This window comes from Brachycentrus maculatus, unplaced genomic scaffold, assembly GCF_059751285.1.
Source record: "Brachycentrus maculatus isolate JH-2025_06_01 unplaced genomic scaffold, ASM5975128v1 h1tg000188l, whole genome shotgun sequence".
NCBI lineage: Eukaryota > Metazoa > Arthropoda > Insecta > Trichoptera > Brachycentridae > Brachycentrus > Brachycentrus maculatus.
The window spans coordinates 784,569-807,422 of NW_028280939.1; the positions used below are offsets into that span (position 1 = coordinate 784,569).

Below are 22,854 nucleotides of genomic sequence, written 5' to 3' on the forward strand. Positions count from 1 at the left end.
TATATATATATATATATATATATATATATATATATATGTATATATATATATATATATATATATATATATATATATATATACATATTTAGTTACAAAGTACATAAAAAGAATATATAAACAATTACGTAAAACACATAAAAATAAAACCAAAATGAGAACACTAAAAAAATTAAGTTTCAAAACATTATTACATTAATAAATGGTAAAATGTTAAAATCCCCGCATTTTCCTCACACAGTGCCTATCCACAAATTCCCAATCGAGATTTCCCGCATTTTAAGGGATTCCCCACAGATTGGCAACCCTAGTTATACTGAATCTCACGCGTCTCATCCGTTATTCGCGCTCACCCGGCTGCGGAAAATTTATTCCCCAGATTTATAACGTGCGAAACGATATGAAACTGTTTTTACGAATTTATTTACCAGTTAACATCAAAAACTCGGTCTTAACATGACAAGTAACGTTTTAAGTCGCCCAACAGTATTATAAATCTCGTAAAATAACTGATTGCGTTACCGCAATACATATAAAATACTAGCCGGCCACGCGTTGCTGTCGCTCAGTCTAGTAAAATGAATAAAAATATTGAAAGCACACATTTCTAATAGAAACAATTATAACATTACAAATCTATGCAACAATAACAGTAATTTTTCAGGCGAGTCTCAAATATGTGAATATATAATATATCCAGGATTCAGACCTTGCTAACAAATAAAAGAGTCTGCTAAATAAATGGTTTTATTCATCCAATAAAAATGGCTGTTGTGAACTCGTATATGTACTGTGTGTCATAAGATTGATCAATATGTCTAGGAGTTTCAAAATTTTGAGTAGTGTGGTTTTCAAAACAACTTCAAGGGAGGAGAAACCCAAAAATGTGTGCTCTCAAAATACAGAATTCATGATCGAAGGATCAAAGATCCACCATAACCTGTCAATTTATGAATATAGAGAGATATATGTACTCGTAATATTGATTTCCTGATACAGTATTTAGATTAAATCAATGGTGAGATGTAATTTATTATGCTAGCATATATAATAAACATATACACGAGCGACATTAGTGCCTGTCAGGTGACAAACTGCCAGAGTAACTCAAATTGATGTCGGGAGTGTCACAAACCGGTCGCTACAACATCTCCGGCTTGAAAGCATGTTTAAAACATTTCACTGGTCAATATAACTTAATTTTTTAATGTCTTCATTTTTATAACTTAAAAATTGTGTCTTGGCCTTCTGTATACGTAATCAATTACCTGGATGAAGTAAAAAAACACGTTTTTAATGTGATTCCACTCATAGTTTAACCTCGAAGTTTATTTTAATCGTCTAATATTAAAATGGTCTCGCAGTAAAAGATGTACTTCTTTTTTTTTCTTCAAACCTTTATCCGCACCCCAGTGGTGCATAGGGCACTGCATCATATAAAGGTAGTGTTATCTTGATCGTTAATACATGAAAAAAAGGTTATCAGCCCTCCGCTTTAGGTATCAGTCCAAGGTAATATTAAATAAATATTAGAGTGAAAAAATCACTTATATTTATTTGTCCCCCCCCCCCTGGGAATCGAACCCGGTACCTCGAGAACGGTAGCCGAGCGTGCTCATCATTACACTAAGGAAGCGGACAAGAGATGTACACTTGCGGAAAAACAAATCAAATGCACTGCATAATAAAGTCAAAAGCTAATGAGTGTTTCATTTTTGACATTTCAATATGGATGAAGAAGAATATGGAAGTCAGAGTTCACTTTTCATTTTCAGAAAATCTAGATTATCTGTAATTGGAGAAAATCCAGATTTTGTAACAAGTATTTGGAAACACTCAAAATGTTGTAAATAAATTATCTGGTCAAATTAAAAAATAAAAATGAAAATGATATTTTCCGGCGTTTCTCATGTGTGTGATTATAATCCAGGATTCCGACCTCACATACTAATATAAGAGTTTCTACTCAATAAAAAGCTTCTTTCATATCACCAATAGATGTCTCTAGTGAAGTTCTAGTGATTCAATAAAAATGTTTCAAAATGTAGTTCATATACTTATATGGAACTTCCAAGAATTTGAGTAGTGTGGTTGTCAATAATGGGTAGAATTAGTGAATGTTACGCGTGTGTAAAGTGATCACTTAAACCAGCCTATGACGGTCGTAAATTTACAGACTTCCATATTCTTCTTCATCTTTGATGAGATGTAAAAAAATAATACTCTGTATTTTAATTCAACGGGGCAACCACCATACCTCCTAAATAATTGTCTCATTGTTTTATTACTGAAGCGATATGTAAGTTGTCACAGATGTCAGACTTTCGGTAGTCAGTTGTCCTGTAGCTTCGTCAGCCCGCCATTTGTCGCACCATTCCATCACGCGGACGCGGTACAAATTGCCAGAATGTCCGGGAAAGCGCTCGGGGCAATTTGCAAATTCTTTTGTGTCCGCCTGAAATACGGCATTATTAGAACCCGAGACTTTGGCAGCGAAAAATTAAGTGCGATTTTATCTGAGTCCTACATATTATTATAATTATTTACACCATTCTACATTCATTCCCGTCGGCCATAACAAATTGTTTTTCTTACAAATTCTCAAATCGTTATTATTATTTGTTAGGGAAATTATTAAGAAATATTTTATTTTGTGGTTCAGCTAGATCATTATACGAAAATAATTATGCAGAGGCAGTTATTTTCTACGACAGTATTTCATTCATGCATCACAGATTTTATTTTATTACGTCTTAATTATTTATTACACGATTTTAAAAGAATCATTCTATGCTATTTTTATCGTTTCGGACGTGTGTATTTTGGTCAATCAAATTAGATTTTTACAAGGAGGGACTCGTTCACATAAGCTTACATTAACTACATTCACATAAACTTACAGAAGCTTGTACAAGTACGGGTATACTTCCCCGATTGCCTAAGCTTTTGACTTGTTCTCCATTTTACCTTCTTAATTAATAATGTCTGCCTCCGTAGTGTAATTATCAGCACGCTCGGCTACCGTTCTGGAGGTCCCGGGTTCGATTCCCAGGGGGGTTTAATAAATATAAGTGATTTTTTCACTCTAATATTTATTCAATATTACCCTGGACTGGTACCTGAAGCGGAGGGCTGATCACCTTTCCTTCATGTGTAAACGATCAAGATAACACTGCGTTAAATGACGCAGTGCCCTATGCACCATTTGGGTGCGGATAAGAGTTTAAAAAAATTAATAATACCCACTTTTACTCCTCTATTTTCTTTCTATGAGATCTCGCCAATGATAGAACTATAATGTTTTATTTTTATAAGACAAAATTTATCATTCAGATTTTTTTTTGCTATACACAATTAAAAAACATAAGTAGTCATAAAAATGATTGGCTTTTTATATTTTGCATCATGTGTTTTAAAAAAAAAAATTTTAATATTTTCTGTCCAAGTATAAAAAATAAAAAAAATAATCGTCTTTTTAAAGCATCTTTTTTTTTAAATTATTATAATATTATAATTAATAAAACATAATCAGTTCACTTTTTGTTCTTATTTTATTTATTTCTGATTGAAATGTGTGATACTTTAAAAGTATGTAAATTGTGAATTATATTGGGGAGATTTTCCACGAAAATGGCGCTGTCTAAATTATCCATTATTATTATCACTTTATACCTTTGTGTAAATGAACGCATATTCCACGTTAATACAGGAAAATCTTGCAAACAACTGCTATGTTTGCATGTGGGTACCTTATAAAAAACGTTAATGCTTCCAGAAAAGTTTCAACGTATGCGTTAATATTATATTTTATCCTCAGACACGATGTAAAGGAAATGATAAGATACTTTTTTCGTAAAGCAACTAAACACTAAAATATTAATTAGTACCCTCCAGGAACTGCGGTCCTGGAACACAAGACATTCAGTGTAGGGTTTCCTAGAGGGAAATAAATAGAATGAGTGGAAAAAATCCTTCAAAAGATGAAAGAACAATTTTGACATTGTGGGGGAATGAACTAGCGACACTCAGAAGCATATTTCAACGAAAGAAAAGTTGATGTAAATATTTAATTAATACAATTTTTGCGTATTTTTTTAAGCCAAACTTATTAGGTGGCGATACGATAATAGATAATGGACCATTATTGAAAGTGAAATTTCAAGGACTCGTCACGTTTATAAGGCACATTCGTTCCATAAAAGAGAAGAAAAATGTAACGTAGTATGAATGAGAAGGAAATAATAATGCATACAGACGCTACGCGAGTGAAAGCGACGTATGCACCATAGTTAAATAGATAGAATAAGATAATGTTACGTATGTGCAGGTTGTAGATGTACACGTCAGACTCTATATAGTATATACTTATATGAACAACTGAGGCACTACACGTTGTGGAAGCAATATTCATCATTGTGTTTTATGATTATTAAATTTTTGTACTGTTTGTGTACTATTATTGTGACATTTATCTTATATTTTAGTTATCAAAAACCATTAATATCAGTGTTACCCATTGAAGGAGGAAACAATAACATTGTAGATATTAAATAAATAGAATATTTTAATGGAATTTTTATATTGTTGTATTCTTTCGAGAAAGTTGAAACTGGTTCTTGGTAGAAACTGGCTGCAAGCAGCAACCATCCGAATGAAGTGAAAAGATACGGAGAGGCCTATTTCCAGCAGAAGCGGACAGAGGGCTCATGAAGAAGAAGAAGAAGAAGTATTTCTTTCGAGATGACAGAGATATGTCGCTCACACTTAATCTCTCTTAATCTTTACTTTTAAGATGTTTCACTTCTATCACGTGAACGGTTTCTTCTTCTATTTATAACGTTTGAGCTAGTTAAATGATAAAAATTGTAATGCGCTGACAGCCAAAATTATTAATTTCACAATTTATGCAGTGTGTGACTAATTCGTCATTAATGCCGTGTTGGCGCTGTGTATCCATTACCCATACAAAGTTGCAAGCTAACGATTACGTTTTCTTTGTTCGGGCTCAAGAGCAGTATTGTGGCTCGTTTTATTGCCGAGCAATATTATTCTCACGAGACGGTGAACCAGAGAACTGGAGAGCTTGTGTCACCCGCAATAATCACCGGGATACGATTTTATTTCCCTCGTTTTTTGGGGGAGCAACAAGCGGTTCCTTGTTTCTGTGGGCGTGTCGCGTCTTTCACTTTGCCGCCGGGTCACAAGTTTGACATAGAAAATGACACCGCCAATAGACGGGGGACTATTCCAGAGGAAGCCGACACCGTCGTGTCCCGAAGCTCTAAACAAAGGGTGGCCAACCCGCGGCCCGCGGTCATGAATGACGAATATATCTTTTTAAGCCAGTGATATACTTACATATCGTACTCGTACAGGAGAAAGTGACCATCTAACAAAACTTAAAATGTATAGGAGGGCCATTTAAGTCACTTTTGCTTGGCAAGAAAATAAACATCAATGCTGTTAGTAATTTTTAACAAGTCAATATATTATGCTTCCAAGTTTAAAATCCTTTTAATTGTTTTCAGGGCAATAATTAGGCTAGTAAGATATCAAATAGTCAATGATCACGTTTTTGTAAAAAATGCACATGGTCACTTTCTCCTGTATGACTACGATATACGAGTATGTAATACACTGTTTGATACATCAACAAAATTTATGCGCTTAAGTATTATTTATGAGTCAAGTCATGCATGTTATAAAAACAGTGAACTATATCCGTTCGGACGCTCTTCAGAATCGCCAATTTAAGGCAATCTCGAAAACTGGTTAAGGTGTGCAAATTCAACTATTGAAATAGGTTTAAAAAAATTAAGTAAGTGGAAAGAATCTCGAATCTTGCACTGAGTGGCCATTGATAAATTGGTAATATTGTTTTATTTTTTGTGTCCTAATTAATAATTTTGTTTGTTAAAATTTTTCAAAACGTTTATTCCTATACAAATTTATTTTTTGTTGGTTCAATATGTGTTTTCTTCTCACATCTGGTGGTGGTAATGTTTTTTTTTCACAATTGCCCTGAATGTACTTTCTGATTACCGCTGCATTTAAATTATTTTTAATTCTTACAAAACATCTATAAGCATGAAATTCATTATTTTAAAGATTTTTAATAAATTTTTTTCTTATGTCTGTATATGGCTCTTGGGAAAATTTTAGGTCATCAATGCAGCCCGGGGTGTAATTTGGGTTGGCCAGGCCTGCCCTAAACATTTCACAAAAAAATGGGGATCATAGCTCCAACAAACATGTCATATATTCCCACTTTGAAATTCCTTCTCTCGAGAGGATTATTGGGATTATAGTTGGCGCTTGGATGTCATTATGTCTTTTAAATTTTAAATACACGATATTATTTCATCGTTGAAAGACCGAATATTTCTCTGTATTGCGTTTTCTCTGTTGATGGGGTACCAGAGTTGATTCCCATAGAGGTTAAAATAAATATATGTTATCATTTTGAGTGTGTCCAAATACTTGTTCCCAAATCTGGATTATCTCCAATTATAGGAGTTAATAATAATTTCATTTTTTGAAATCTCAACATAGATGAAGAAGAATATGGAAGTAAATGTCCAGACTCCCATATTCTTCTTCATCTATGTTGATATGTCAAAAAAGTGATTTATTAATTCGCCTCTTACCTACGTATACACACTCCTAACACTCTGCAGTTCTGGTATGGATCAGAAAACAGAAAATTACTCATGTTAACATCTTAACATAGATGAAGAAGAATGTGTAGGTCTAGGTATTTACACGCTGGGTTAGTGATCACGTGCAATATTCAGAATTCTACCCATAACAACCACACTTCTTTGGAACTCTTGGAAAATTTGGAACTCTTATATTTATAATTAATCTCATTACACTTTACGCGTGAGTTCACTGGACACATCTACGGTGGGAGCTTTTATTTAGCATAGACCCTTTTTATGTTATATGTTGAGATGTCAAAAGTGTACAAAATAACTCTTATGTGGAGAAAACCTAGATTTGTATATCAGTATTCGGACAAACTTAAAATGTTATGACTCAGATATATTTTGACGAATTTTGATATAAACTTCCTCAAAATCAATATTTTGCCATAATTTTTATGTATTAAATACTTTAATTAATTCAATTCACTTCATTTTAGCAACTTTTGCACTACTCGATGCGATTCTTCTAGAACTATATATTTGTGATTCGAATATTTTTGCCAAAAGGTAAATCATATATTTTTCCTGGTCTATCCTTTATATATAGGTGAGTTCATGTATCGGTAGTGTTTCAAAGTATTAGGCAAATGAAAGACTTCCTAGTATCATACCGAGTATCATTTCCAAACTAATCACATAACAAGCTCGTGGACTTCGCTTTGAATACAATCAGAGAATATCTGTGGCAGTTGGTCGTAACAATGAGAGACTGCAGACTGTAGACTCGGCGCAGATCGGAGACCCGACAATCTTGTCATTAGTCATCTCGCGAGCTTTGAGGGTAGCCGAAGCGTGTCGCCGCACGTGGTGGCGTTCCGCTCGCGTGGTCGCTCAAAACGGGATACATCTTACCCCGGTACCGATATACCCGCGTTTCCCGGCGGCCGGCGGCGCGGTACGCGGGAAAATAGCGTCTGTCATTGGAAAAACATTTTGCAATATCTGCTAATAGTGTAAGAATGCTTTAAAAAATAATATATAGTTTCAAAATTCTTTCTTTTCTATTCCTTTATTTTCAAACTCCACTCCTTTGACTAACCCCCCTCCCCCTGACTTACCTTTCTCCTTGTTTATAGAACAGATTATTGTTTATTGTTTTAGGTTATATTTAGATCTGAAGATGGAAGTATAGCTTCCGAAACTAGTCTTTATAATAAAATAAACTCAAGTGGTAATAAACCAGTGTTTTTCTTTTACAATTTCATCAAGTCTTGCTACAAAGTGAATGGTAAAACAATAAATAAAATATTAAAAAATAGTAGTATAAATTTGAATATTATGTGATTTTTTAAAATTTTTTAAATGTCCTTGCATTTCACAATAAACCATAATATAATTACAAGTACTTAAAATATTCTACTGGATTAATACAAAAAAATATCCCACAAAGGCATGGCCTGTGTTGGGGTTCATATTTTATTTTAGGTCATAATAATAATAATAAGGGATAAAGGGTACTGTAAAATAAATACTGTAAATGTTTAAAAATGTAAAAATCCTTTAACAGTAGAGAGGCTTATGGACGCGATGGGCTTTGGTCCAGGTTTTGAGAATCCTTAAGAATACATTTATGGATTATATTTCTGAAACATTGAAATTCGTCTAGCATTTAATTTTATACTCCTGTAAATTGAAATATCTACTCAGCTACACATTTACATTTCACAACAAAACAAATGCATTTACAAAAATAAATTCAGAAGTACCTTTATTAAAATAAGTATAAACACTGCTCCATTTAACTCAATATCCTTACAAATTGTCTACACCCGAACTAGAAATGAAGAAGACGTCGTTAGAAGAAATGGAGTAGAGATTTTTTCAAATTCCTGGTACTTACATGAGTGCTAAAATTTATGAATAAAAATGAAAAAAGCACTCTCACAATACAAAACTCTGAAGAAAAAACTAAAGAAACGGTACCAGAGAACATTAATGAAAAATAACAAAACAATTAAAACACCAAAAAATCGATAGATTTCCTTTTGCATAGGCAAAGTACATTTTTTGTCCTATATCACATATCTGTAATAAGATTATTTATTGTTTGTTTTTATTATAATCATTTAAGATCCATATTTGGTGAGAGAGATATGTTGATTTGCGTCGACTCGAATATAATGAAAATATTACATTTCAGTCATTAAGTAGGTAGGTATAGGTACATGAACAGAAATGCATAATATTAAATTAGCTGAAGTCAGAATAAACGTAATTGATGATAATATTTTGTTTTAAGTAGGCACATCTCGTTTAAGCTGAGACATTTCGGGATATCAAAAATAATTTCATTCCATGAGTGTAATTAGACGTGACTACAAAGCTTAAATCTGAAGCTTAATTACGCATATATTTCATATGATAAATCCATTATTATATTATATTAACAGCCCATCCATGTTTGTTATTAATTTAATATGGTTGACGATTTAAATGACAGGTTTATACTCCACAGTAAATAAATGTTCACAACTTATTAATAGAGATTACTGGAAGCAAGCATGGTCATGTTTCAATAATTTAAGTTAATTTTATTTTTGAGATTTTTTTTACAATAACACTAAATAGCTACTAAAATACCTTAAAACTCAGATTCCATTTGAAAGAGATAAGTATGAATACAACAAAAAATCACTAAAAGAGTTGAAATACAAATAAATTCAAGCTTGAACCATCACAGTAAAAACTGTTGCATAGGGCACTGCATCGTATTGACGCCGGGATTTCCAGAACTGTAGCTAAACACCCTAATCATTACACAATGGATACTGACAAAAATATCTCCGAGATCTCAGCCTAAATATGAAAATATGGTCTGAAAGCCTGATTAATTTCATACTGTTTTTTTCCAACGGTGTCCAAAAAGAAGAATGACGGGTTGATATCGCAGTACCTATGTAAAACCCTGCTTCAGAATATTCTTAAAAATTATTGTAACAAGAACATAAATTCGAGCACCTTTAGACGGTATCTGCGTATTCAACGACAGTTGTCGGTTGTGGGTAGGTATTTCGTGGAGCACTGACCACTGACCAGGTGATTAGCGTCGTGAGGCATGGCTCTCCCCGGAGACGGACCGTGGACCGTGAGCCGCAATGCGTGCAAGATTGGCAAGCTTCCTCCCGATACTCGTACACCGTTCCTCTCTCCCGGAGATATAGCAGGCCAGGGTCAGGTCACGGGACGTTGCTTCCCAACGGGCCTTGAAGGACGACGCGAGCGAGTACCTACCTACTCCAAATTACATAATAAACTCTTCGCTTGAGTCGAATTGGAATTTCCCAGGAAGAAGGTATTTTGTCGCAGTATCAGAATGATTAAATTAGCAAAGATTGTATGCGAGTTTTCAAATGAGTGAATCATATTTCTATATTTTTTTAAAACCGCGAAGAATTTAGTATGTAAATTATTTAACATCTGACTGAACGAATCAAATCAGAAAATCAAACATCTATCAACACAATTGTTTTTTTTACGGTATGTCAAAAATTATCAAAAATTAAGATTGACAAAAATGATAACTTACAGAAGAGCAATTTAAAAAAAAATAAGTATCATAAATATTTTTAATTCAGTGCACTATAATTATTTTTAGAATCTCGTAGATTACACAGATATCAATTATTGTGATATTTAGATTGTTATTTTGATAAAAGTACATATTTCGAATAAAACGTATAGGTTAATTCTAAATACAATTAACTTTTTGCACGTTATTTAACACGATTTTACACTGCAAAAAAATTATAAAAAATAGAACATTTAATCATCAATGCGTAACACAAATTTTTAATTTCCTATATCCTTCGCATGTACAATACTTACTACTCATACTTTGAGATGCATGGTACCTATGCGAAAGGGGATAGGTGAATAATTTTGGTCTACCTTTGATTTGTTGAATAAAATTTAGATACGATAAGGAAAATGAATTTTATTTTTTGACATCCTGAATCAATCGTTCTGCGAGTATACCTGTTTGACTATATTTTTTTAATTAATTTAGTATACTATTTTTAGACGGTATTTCGTGGAACGTATATATTGTGTTCCACGTGGGAGTTCGGTGTTACAAATCACAAATTTTCGATATAAATTTAAGTGTTTAACACTTTAAAGAAGGAATATGAGTGATAAATTATGATCATAAGATAAAAATAATCCCTAAAACCACGAATTATAGCTAATACCATACTGATAAACCGTGAAACTAGCCAATTTAAGAATTGCGGTACGTAAAAGTGTTGATCTTTCCATATACTGAATACAATGATTTATTATTAATATTTGAACGCAAGTGTTTCACCTCTTAATACACAGGGCGTCTCTTTGTCTCTTTGTTCGGAGTTTTCGCATTGCGAACGCTCCTCGTCTTCGTGAATGTCACCAGCGACTTTCAGCGCAATCTGTTATCCGCCCTCTCGGTCACTCTCCTAGGCGGTTGCATGTGCTGCAAACCGCCCACTTTTTAATCCTTTTATTTTCCTGCGCTCCGGCGACATTTCACAGCGACATTTTTCGCTATTCACCGGCGGATGGAGAATTATGCGAGAGGTTTACAACTTTTCCTCGAACCGAGTCGCTGGGGCAGTGCGTCGAAGTTTTTTTTAAAAATATCTTCTGTCCACAAAAAATCGCAGCTGTACTGTTTAGCTCATCATTATTTTTTTAACTTTCCATCTTGTGTAGTCAGTGTAAAGCGTGACACGATTAGGTACCATACACGGGGTCTCGGACTTTATAAAAATTAAGAGTATTTTCATAAGTAAAATTAAATATTACCTAGGTTCGGCAGCTGAAGTACAAGAATGAAAATTTTTTAATTCATATTTTTTGATGTTATATGTTATTATTAATTTTTGCTTGATATGTTAATATTGGAAAGAATAAGAAGATTGAATTTAAGTCTTGCGAAAGTAAAAAGTAAATAATATCATATACGCCAAGCAAAATCAATATTTTGCTTGGCTTTCAATATTCTGCAATCAGAAAATTGCATAGGTACAATTCTATAAGCTTGGGTAGATATAATTCCATAACAATAGGTCGGTGTAATTCTATAAGCTAGGATAGATACAATTCTATAATCGTGAGTACGTACAATTCTATAAGCATAGGTAGGTACAATTTTATAAGCGTGCATGGGTAAATATCTTTTTTCGTATCGTTATATTTATGTATATGTGTGCAGAGTATGAATCGACGATGTGCAAAAATAAAACATTAAATTGTCTAGATATTTTAGAAAAAAAATACAATGATCGTCAAATTAAAATCAAAATTCTGTTAAGACAATTCTGATCTTTATCCATACCCGAATGTGCACGAAAGCACATTGTTTTCAACCTAAGCCGGCATTGTGGATATTTGTCATTATTCTCGTGCGCATTTTATTTCACATTTCTCGGGCGCTTGAAAATAAAAAAATCTAAAATTGTCTCATAAATACACAACTCTGCGAATACTATGTCATAAAATAAGGACAAAATTTTTACAATCATGATTCACGAGCTGTAAAAACAAAATTAAACCAATTTCGCCTTCCGGTGCGACAAAACATCTTTTTTAGTAGATACTATCGGCGCACATGCAAAATTTACTTCTGAGAATTCAGAAATAAAATAAGGTCTCAATGTGTTAATTTGTCGCAGCGTACGGTGGGTGATTTGTGGGCACACTGTCCTATACCCACCAGTGCTTATTCATAGACATTCCCCCGGACATTTTAAGCACCCCCGAGAAAAAAAGGTCAGTTTAAAGCTCCTGTCTACTTTGGTAACGGAGCAACTAGTAAGTCTCCGTCTAATATTGGGGGATACATGGAATCCTAAATATTAATGATTGTGTAGGGTTTCAGGGTGGAGCGGATTTAAATTCGTAACGCATGAAACTAATTGACAAACGTGTACTGAGTGAAAATACAAATTTAAAGTCCTGTTAATGTCATGTTTACATTTTTCAAGTGCACAAATAATTATCACAAAATGTACTTAAGTTTATTTAAATGAGAAGGGTTTGAATTATTACGTGATTTGTTAAGGTAGTATATCACATTCGGTGCTAGAAATACTTCATGTTATGAATACTAGTTATGGATATAGTCTAACAGCTGTATATCGTAAAAATTTATGAAATTTGATTAATTTAATAAGAATATAAGTTTTTTTGTTCCTTTCATCAGGGTTGAGAGTGTCTTTGATAATCTAAATCCACATGTTTGAAATCGTATTTTATTGTTAATAAACACTTAAAAATATATTTTGTGACAATTGTTTCACCATGTTATGGTGAAACCATTAACTTTATAAATTAAAATGGAGTTCTACAAATTAAAGTTCAAGTCTATTGATAAAATGTATTCATTCATACAAATTCACATAGTAGGTAGGTACCTACCTAGTATGCTCCGCTCACAGCAATAGGGACTATGAAAGCATTAATAATTATTTTAATATCTTTGACCGCGAAAAACTTTGCGTGATTATACCGATGTATAAATATATATTTTTAAATATACAAACTAACCATCACGTCGTTTCCCCGCAGGGGTAGGCAGAGAGAATCGAATGCCACACCACTCTGTCTTTGCAAACATTCTTAGCCTCTTCTACATTCATGCATCTCCTCATACATACTCGACGATTATTACGACTCCTGACCAGGCCGCTTTCAAGTATTTGACATACCTGATTGTGCCAAGTGTTCCTCGGTCTTCCTCTGCTTCTTTTTTCAACTACATTCGCCTTATAAATTTGTTCAACGGTTCTTTCCTCACTCATACGTTCCACATGTCCAAATCATCTCAACACACCTTTCTTAATTTTATCGATAATGCTTATCTCAGCTTTGCATTCCTTCCTTATTTCACTATTCGCACATCTATCATACATCGTTTTGTTTTGTCTCAGCCTTTCATTCTTTCCTCAATTCATCATTCGAACATCAAACATCGTTTTGCCACACATACGTCTGAGGGATCGCATTTCGACTGCATTCAGTCTGCTTTCATCCTTGCATATATATATATATAAATATATATATATATATATATATATATATATATATATATATATATATATATGTGAATATATATATATATATATATATATATATATATATATGTGAATATATATATATATATATATATATATATATATATATATATATATATATATATATATATATATACATATATATATATATATATATATATATATATATATATGTATATATATATATATATATATATATATATATATATATATATTTATATATATATAAATATATATATATATATATATATATATATATATATATATATATATATATATATATATATATATATATATATATATATATATATATATATATATATATATATATATATATATATATATATATATATATATATATATATATATATATATATATATATATATATATATATATATATATATATATATATATATATATATATATATATATATATATATATATATATATATATATATATATATATATATATTTATATATATTTATATATATTTATATATATATATATATATATATATATATATATATATATATATATATATATATATATATATATATATATATATATATATATATATATATATTATTATTTTCATTTTTTTTTAATGGATGGGTCCGATTGGCAACCAAGAGTTTTTATAGAGTTTCTATAGCAGACCAGGGAATGTGGCGGGAACATTCAGAGTACCTACATAAATTATTCTTACAATTTTGAAAATATTTGTGTGGTTTAATAATAGATATTTTAGAGTATGGCTGACAGAAGTGCGTTGAGAAAACAATAAATTTAATTTAATTGTCTTTAATGAACGTCCGTGACAGCTGACTGGTATTTTGTTGTAGTATTAAGAGGGGTTGGGACCTTTGACACCCCCTTTGACTTCCTGAAGGATGCGTGAAAACGTTCCCGTGCCTCCTAATATATCAAACATCGACATTCCAGGGCTCTATACTTATGTACTGAGAATTACCGAATATCCATTTATCACATACCTCTTCGAAATAGAATAATATTTTTAGAAATAATTGAAAACTATTTTTGGTTTTGCAATATGGCGAGGGACTCATATTTCATTAAAAATATATTTCAGAAAAATCTTATTTGTATTTATTTTTTTCATTTAAAACTTCTAACCCTTTTCCGCACCCAATGGTGCATAGGGCACTGCATCGTATAGAAGCAGTGTTATCTTGATCGTTAAATACACGAAAGAAGGGTGATTAGCCCTCCGCTTCAGGTACCAGTCCAGGGTTATATTGAATAAAAATTAGAGTGAAAAAATCACTAATATTTATTTGACTCACCCCCTGAGGATCGAACCCGGGACCTCCAGAACGGTAGCCAAGCGTGCTGACTATTACACTACGGAAGCGGACCTATAATGTAAAGTAACTAAACTACACCCTTTTAAAGGCAGTCAGGGTACTGCGGATCTTCGTATAAGTAAGTGAGCTTTTTTTAATTCAAAATGTATTTCAGGTTCCGTTTTAAAATAAATTATAGTCTAAAAATACGTAAGGAATGAATTAAATAATAATTCTTTCCCAAATGATACTTCGATACGTCACTATAAACCTTGAAAGAAAGACTAAAAGGTCAAATACTCCAGAGATTAGAGTAATTTTACACTACACTCGAGACAAATGATAAGAATTTATGTATTTGGGAATATATATCACAAAAACGTCTGAAATAGAAAAAAAATATCGTGGTCAAACTTCGTACGTGAACCCGATATTACGTACATATAATATATATATCGTAGTCGTACATGAGAAAGTGACCAACTACCAAAACGTAAAATGTTCAGGAGCCATTTAAATCGGAATGAATCGAATCCGGAACCTCAACAAGCACGCTGGCAAAACATACTAACCATTACACCACTGAGATGGATGGCATATAACATACATACATAAAAAATGTAACTCCAGGTTTTCTTATAATTTAATATTGCACAGATGTACCTAAAACGTACGTATACGTACGTGGGTAAAAAAAACTTAATAAACTTCCGGAAAATTAAAAAAAAATGATCAAACCTTTAAAACCAAACCTAAAAAAACGTAAAAGACTTACCCCTACCTAGACTCCATACCAAGGAATATTTTTTAATTTTTATTTACTTTCTTTAAATTTACTTTGTTTATAAAAAATAATAATTGTAAAACGAACTTCCTCTCTAAACACAAGTATCTACTTTATTAGAGATGTAGAAACGTTATATTTGAAATGTTTTGTGTATTTACCAACTATTATGTATTATTTAAATATGTATTTTGTTAAAAAAAAATCAATAAAAAAATATGTTGAGACTGAGCATTTAGGCTGACATCTCAGAGAAAGCAGTTTGCTATTTTTATCTATTTTATTTTATATACATTAATTAGTGTCGGTCTATGTGTGTTTATTGCTCGTGAGTCAACCATTAAGAAACAGTTTGTTGATTTGTAAGTTCACTACGCATAACGTTGTTATGTGGCGATAATGAAATCAAGAATTATATTTATGGATCGAATATAATAGTATTTGTCCGCCTCCGTAGTGTAATGGTCAGCATGCTCGCCTACCGTTCTGGAGGTCCCGGGTTCGATTCCCAGGGGGGTTTAATAAATATAACTAATTTTTTCACTCTAATATTTATTCAATATTACACTGGACTGGTACCTGAAGTGGAGGGCTGATCACCTTTGCTTCATGTGTAATCGATCGAGATAACACTGCGTTTATATGAAGCAGTGCCCTATGCACCATTGGGGTGCGGTAAGGGATTTATAATATTATATATAATAGTATACACATAGAATAAAATAACAACAACAAAAAGATTTTTGCACATAATTTTTATTTGATCAGGGACCGGGTTTCATCGTAATCGACATCAGCGTAATTGTCAGCGTGTTTAACTATTATGCTTGAGGGCCCTTGGTTCAATTCTCAGGGACGGTCACAATAAATATTCGTGATCAGTCTAATATTTATTACCATGAACTAGTACCTGAAGCGTAGGATTAATAACTTTGCCTTCATGTTAGTTACAATATATTGATCATGCAGCGTTTAAAAGAATCATGGTAATTACAAAATATATGTATATGTGTATATATGTATATATGTATATATATAAATATATATATATGTATATATATATATATATATATATATATATATATAAATATATATATATATATATATATATATATATATATATATAAATATATATATATATATATATATATATATATATATATATATATATATATATATATATATATATATATATATATATATATATATATATATATATATATATATATATATATATATGTATATATATATGTCTATATACATGCATCTTCTACCCCTTATCCGCACCCAATGGCACATGAGGCACTGCATCGTATTGACGCAGTGCTATCTTGATCATTACTTATCTGAAGGCAACTCCTGGGACCAGTCCAGGGTAGTATTTAATAAATATTAGAGTGTAAAATCACTAATATTATTTCACCCCCCTCCCCGGGGAACCCGGGACCTCCAGCACGGTAGCTAAAGACGCTGATGTTTACACCACGAAGGCGGACAAACACATAAATACATACATGCTCTCGTAATTATTCTCAATAATCATACGGATGCATATATTGAACAATATTGTTTGCCAAGCAAAGTATTGAAACATGAATTAGTAAATTACGTAATCAAAAGTACTATAAACTACGAGCACATTCAGTGAGATTTATCATTCATACGTTTTGCGAGTATTCATATATCGCTCACTCCTTTCAGGAACGTCATAAATCAAAAAACTTGATTTTTCAGGAGACCGTTTTTTAAGTTTAAAAATATAATACAATGTAATAAAAATAAATATCAAGCCACTTATTGAACTTTTTACTGTGCAACAGATCTTTTTAGGTAAAACCTGAATGTTTTTTCTTCATTTAAAAAATATTTGGTATTTAAAAAAAATAATTAAACAATACATTTTCTTCAAAATGCATAAACCACACTTTCTGCCCTGTAGCGGGTAAATATTAAGTTAAAAATATGCCTCTTTTGCTGGGATATAGTACATTTTCTGGGCATTCCGAAAACATGCACAACTGAAAATTGACGATTTTTTATTTATGACGTTCTTGAAAGGAGTGAGCGATATCGCTATACATCACTATACATACGGGTCTGTCCATAAGTATAGGTATATATTTTCCTGATTGAAGTGAAGAAAGCTGAACGATCGAGTGAATTGTGTCTCGGTTCACGCCGGGGTCGTTAGCTGATACGGCACGGTATCGCCCGACCTTTGGCCTGCAGCTCGAACAGCATTACAGGTCCAGATGGCGACTATAGAATGACGAACAATATCTCAACATGAAGATTCTCTGAAGGCTCGCGCCACATTCCCAGGTCCGGTATAGAAACTCATGGTTTCCATTCGGACCCATAGATGAAGAAGACGATAATTGTCGATTTTGTCCTCCCCTTACGGGGGTGATGTTCGGATCCCCTGCTCCTGTTCACCCGGGAAGTCCTTCTTTATTCTTTATTTTTGTTCGCTGAGTGTAAATTAAGTGTATTTTTTGTTTGTTTCTGATTTTGTAATTTACATATCGCTCACTCCTTTCAACAAAGTCATAAATCAAAAATCGTCAAATTTCAGTTGTGCATATTTTCGGAATGCCCAGAAAATGTATTGTACTATATCCCAGCAAAAGCGGCATATTTTTAACTTAATATTTACCCGCTACCGGGCTAAAAGAATTGTTTTTGCATTTTGAAGTAAAGGTATTGTTTAATTTTTTTTTGGAGACAAAATATTCAGATTTTACCTAAAAAGATCTGTTGCACAATAAAAAGTTCAATAAGTGGCTTGATATTTATTTTTAATACATTTTATTATTTTTTCAACTATAAAAACGATCTCCTGAAAATCAAGTTTTTTGATATTTGACGTTGTTGAAAGGAGTGAGCGATATATGTTTATACTTTTTCCTCAATTTTTGCTTGCATAAGTCTCTGTGATACTAGTTTTAAGTCATTACATTTGTTCATAAGTTTTGTAAATAGTGAATTTTATTTGTATTTTTTAAATAAGCTTAGGGATACTGAGGAGTGGGGACGAAGTGTCGGCCTCTGTCCATACATCCTCCTTTCCCTCATTTATCTGCATAGAATATTTTATTCCCTGAGAATGAATCAAAATTATTCCTCTGTGGGCAGTTGACAAAGAGTCCCCTAGGTTCTTTATAACCGCTGCGGGTGGATTGTGGTTTTGAAAAAGGGCCTACGGTCTGTCATAGGCTGGTTTAAGTGATAATTTTATACACGTGTAACATTCACATTTTATACACATTAAAAAATACACAAGTGATTTTTTCACCGTAATATTTATTCAATATTACCATGGACTGGTACCTGAAGCGGAGGGCTGATCACCTTTCCTTCATGTGTAAAACGATCATGATAACACTGCGTTTATAAGACACAGTGCCCTATGCACCATTGGGGTGCGGATAAGGGTTTTATTTTTATTATTACCCATGACTGACAATCACACTACTCAAATTTCGGAAGATATATTTATGCGATTGAAACCATCTTATGCATGATATGTACTTCTTCAGCACCATCTACGGTTGAATTAACTTTTTTTTATTTACAGAAATACCTTTATGAAATGTATGTAAGATTCTTCCCATATCTGTAATATTTTGTATTCATCTATTTGATATATTAATATAAATAACTCCTAAATGCAGACAAACCAAGAATATCTGAACGATGATTTGGACAAAATACAGCATTTTGGGTGTGTCTAAACACTTGTTCACAAATCTGGATAGTCTCCAATTAAAGAAGTTATTTTTATATAATTTTTTGACATCTCAACATAGATGAAGAAGAATATGAAAGTTTGTAAATGCCCAGACTTCCATATTTTTCTTCATCTATGTAAGTTGAGATGTGAAAATATAATACTAAAAATATTTAAAATTGCTTTTTAATAATTTAAGTGCGCAGAACTTTTTGATAGTATTGATAAATTATTTTAATTTATATATATTTTTTTATAAATATATGTTTGAATGCGGGATCTGCGCTCTCTGACCTTCTTGTACGTCAATGGTCCATACAATCAAATGAGATAACGAGTGTATTATAATAAATAATATATGTGACTTTGTTACAGTCTCTCGACAGCTAGACATTTGATAAAAAAAATCGACGCGAAATTTAGTTTATGTCAAGCGTATAATCAAATATGTATAAATCATATATATAATTAGACAAATAGTTGAAATTATGACTTGATATCTTTATGTACAAATGTAGTAATATATGTTTATATATGCGTTGTGTAGGATTTTTATTTTTCTTCGTTGAATTAAAGGTATATAAAATTATTTTATATATTGAAAGCATTGTTAACTTTATGGTGTGAATTATCTCCCCCGAAACTAAAGTTTGATTTATTTTTTTAGTAATGAATCAATTGTTAATGAATCATTATAAATAAGTTATCACAAATCTGGATTATCTCCAATTATGGGAGATAATCCAGATCTGTGAACATTTTTGACATCTCAACATAGATAGAGGAATATGGAAATCACTAGTGAAAATTCTAGTGATTCTTGTACACTGTTTCAAAATTGGATCATATACATAGAACTTTGTGAAGATTTGTGAACAAGTATTTGGACACACTCAAAATGTTGTAAAATTTATCTGAAAGCTTATTTTCTTATCTTCTTCATCTATATTGAAATCTCAAAATAAGTCTCAGATGAAATTGAGTTGAGTGATTAGCTCCAGTAGCTATATGTTTATACTTTAAAGGGAGTTTTGAGAGTATTAAGCCTAAGTGGGCAGGCATAATCTCTCATTCATTCATCTCCCGCCCAGCATCAGCGAGGGGCCGAGTAATGGAGTGGTGAGTGTAGGTGAACCGAAGTGCAAGACAAACACTCCACTGTAATTCAATGACTATAAGTTTAAATCCATTAGCAGGTGAGCCGTGGGGGGCCCAGGGACCGGGCTCCGTAGCCTTGTGGATAGGCCCCGAGGCCCGAGAATTCAATGTTTATTATTTGCTTATTTGCTTTATCAAGGGCCCGGCTTAAACGCGCTCCCGGTAGCGTTTAAAGAAAACAAATTATATTAGACGTACGAGTATATACGAATTGGCCAGTGTCATTATAATGTGGGCGGCCAATTTTATTTAATATTTGGAAATTTAATTTAATTTTATACTCAGTAAAATATAACGAATCATTGGCAATATGTACTAAAAGGTAAATCATTTAAACATCAGATTTATATCCTAATTATATTAATATGATTTATTATATCGGACACTGGATTATTCGCAACTGCAATTTTTAATGAATTTAAGGTACAAGATAACACTGCTTCTATATGTATGTTGAAGTGTGGGCGCCATTGGGAGCGGATTAGAGAGAGATAAAGAAAGTACATTTTTATTGAATCTTGTGCTTAAGTATTTTGTGTTTTATTTTAAAACCTAGGGTGGGCTAACAAAAACAAGTATTTTAAATTTAAATTTCACTTATTAAAATAACGTAAACAACGCTATTTCTTAAATCTATAATGACATGTGTTTCGATGCATTCCGAATCACTTTCAAACGAAGCTACATACGAGTATATCTAAATTTCACAGTTGTGTTCTTGGGATGTTGAAGGACGTAGCTGAAGTGTAGGAGTTGTTTTTTTTAAATGATTTAAATACGGGAATATGGACATAAGGGAGGAGGCAATAGTCATTATCATATTATTAATTTAGGGCGTATTATTATTTTTATGAATTTCTATTGTTTCAAAATGTTGCACAACATATCACAATTCTAAGAAATAGTTGTATTTACACAGTGAAAATCACAGAAAAAAATTATGGACATTCCCAGAAATTGATTTATTAACACTTGAATATACCACTTTAATGAGTTTTATTTATATTTACGACTAGTTTCGAAAACTTAACTGAAGGTGAAAACATCTGTAAGTTTTCGAAAGTTGTGGTATATATAAATAAAACTCATTAAAGTGGTATATATTTAAGTGTTTAGTTAAAAAAAATACCACAAATTAAATTCCGAATCAATTGATGAAATAATAAATATGTTTATTTTCACATTATTGCAATAGTACGAGTACTTCCTTACCCAAGTATCACAGTCGCCCTCTTTTTATGTGCTCATTTCGGTTTCCGATTAGTACCATTTAGAGAAATATTTGAGAACGAAACTATTGACTCTGCAACAAGAGACAGAGTAAACCGTGAACAGATTGGAAGCATTAGCGACCTTTATGAATATTTGCGAACAGTCGAGACTCTGTTTGTAAAGGTGTCGAGTTCGGTACCGCTGCCGCATGCCGACGGGTTCGGGACTACCAGTACCTACTCCTACTTACTGGCGACATAAAATCGACGTGCCCTATGTAAAGTGCTCTAACTACAATACATTTTTGTCAATTTTGAGATATTTGGTGTATGTTATCGACTGACCGTTATCTACAAATAGAAACAAACAATATAATGTGTAAAATAAATTACGTCTAGTTTTCAGGCGTATAAGATGCTATCTACATCGAATTTTTGAAATGAACTGAACTCCTAAAACGCTAACTACTTAATTTTGACAAGGCATAGAGTTTTAAAACGATTTAATACATTACTTTATGTTTTTGAATGTATAATACTAGTTTATAATACTAATTTCAGATTTTAAAAAAATACGTTGCAAAAATCTTCTAAGCTCTCTCATGTAAAGTAACAGCTTTGCAAATAGAGTACTTTACGTAGGGGCCGTCGATATTATGTACCCTGTAACTAGTAAGTTCCTACTAATTCTGTGGTGACATGGAAGAGAGGCACAAGTCTGTGGTATACGAGTATATCACAGACTTGGGCCCCTTTTCCGTTACACCACAGGATTTTAATGATTGTAAAAATATACATGATTTAAATATCTTCTTCATACCTTAACGTATAGAACTCCGATAGCCAATATTCTGGCTTTTGAACGTTTGGTTGCCAGCTCCGATAGCCAATATAGTGGCTTTCCCGAGC

The 22,854-nt window shown here is 32.2% G+C and overlaps 1 protein-coding gene across 1 annotated transcript in view; it reads right to left on the reverse strand.

The window, feature by feature from the left end:
- The window catches only part of Poxm (paired box pox-meso), a 48,149-nt gene that overhangs the window by 14,677 nt on the left and 10,618 nt on the right, over nucleotides 1-22,854 (reverse strand). The gene's annotated exons all lie outside the window — the stretch shown is intronic.